Raw genomic sequence first — 1,566 nt, forward strand, 5'->3', positions numbered from 1 at the left:
CTATATGAGTACAGCCAAATAAAATTGTTTACAGGGAAGGGAAGGGAAGGGAAGGGAAGGGAAGGGAAGGGAAGGGAAGGGAAGGGAAGGGAAGGGAAGGGAAGGGAAGGGAAGGGAAGGGAAGGGAAGGGAAGGAGAAAGGGCAAAGGGGGAAGGGGGAAGGGGGGAAGGGGGAAGAGGGGAAAAAGGGGAAAAAGGGAAAAGGGGAAGGGAAAGGCTGAAAGAGGTTTTAAATGAATGACATGGCACTTAGTAAGAGAATTACATCCTTAAGAAGTGCCAATTCTATATGAGTACAGCCAAATAAAATTGTTTACAAACTGTTATTGAGGGCTAAAGATAGAAAGTGGGGAAACACATGTTTCTTACTTGTGAAAAGGTCACAGCCTACAAGTTCCTCCCTACACCCTCCTCAACATGGGGTCTCAGTGAGGTGCATGGGACAGAAGACCAGTGGGATTCTCTGGGGAACAGCCACAGTACTAAATGTAAGTTCATGGTTTCACCTCTACATGCAGTAAGAAGAAACCTACTCTGGGATAGGATATACAGTGTAGGTACTCTTATTTTTCAAGGATCTTCAGAAAAGGAGATAAAAGGGACAGGGAACAGTGACAGGATATCTTTAAGGGCTAGTGAAAATGGCTTCCACTGAAAAATATGAAATGCTCAGTCTATTTACCTAACCATAGAGATGCTTAAGAAATAACTGGTTTACATTAGACCAGTATCCTCAAGTTTACTTTATACTACAGGGCTGACCACCTTCACAGAGAAAGGCTGGATAAGAAGCTATGATGAGAATCAGAAGCCAGATCAATATTAGAAATTAAGTCTTTTCTTGAAACTAAGGTTTATTAACCTAGAACATAGGTTGAGAGGAAGTGATGAAGACTTTATTTTATTTTCTAGATCTTGATGGAAAATACAGCTTAATTAAAAGATACTTTAATTAAACGCATGTTATTGGATTCACTGGACTTGGTGAAAATTAATTCAATTGAGTTTAATAGAAAGGAAGTTAAACAAGGTGTCTTTTCGGGATCCTTTCAGTCCTATTTTTCTGAAATGAAATAACCCTTCTGGTTTTAAAAGCTATATATCTATGTTTCTATGGAAATATCTGAACAAATTAGTCTGTATCTGCTTGCCTCACATTTATCTGCACCACATGTAGTAAATGTACTTTATTCGGAATTGTGGGTTTCCTTTAACCTCATTGAACTTCATAGCTGTCTGCAGCATGTCCTGTCACATAACCCAGTGCTGCATTGATCATCAGATGGGCTTTTTTCTGAAGTACCACTGTTTAAATCATTGCAAGGAGAGCAACACAAGAAAAACATTTTTTCAATTGACCTATATCTCGCCTCTTTTTACTCAGAGACTGTCCACATATAAAATGACAGCTACCCCTGTCACTTTCCCAAAGGAAAGACATCGCCTTTCAGCACTTCTTTCTTCAAACCTTCCTACTATCCTTTGTATGGTTATTTGTGTTCAGCTGCTCTGCCTGTGCATCTCTCCCTCTCTCTATCCCTCACCCCCTCCCTCTCTCTCTCTCCC

At 40.4% G+C, this 1,566-nt stretch overlaps 1 long non-coding RNA gene across 1 annotated transcript in view; it reads right to left on the minus strand.

The window, feature by feature from the left end:
- LOC113971076 overlaps positions 1-1,566 on the minus strand; it is a 49,743-nt gene that overhangs the window by 21,292 nt on the left and 26,885 nt on the right. The window lies entirely within an intron of this gene.

Source organism: Neopelma chrysocephalum, unplaced genomic scaffold (genome assembly GCF_003984885.1).
Source record: "Neopelma chrysocephalum unplaced genomic scaffold, ASM398488v2 Primary Assembly neopelma1_23, whole genome shotgun sequence".
Classification (NCBI taxonomy): Eukaryota; Metazoa; Chordata; class Aves; order Passeriformes; family Pipridae; genus Neopelma; species Neopelma chrysocephalum.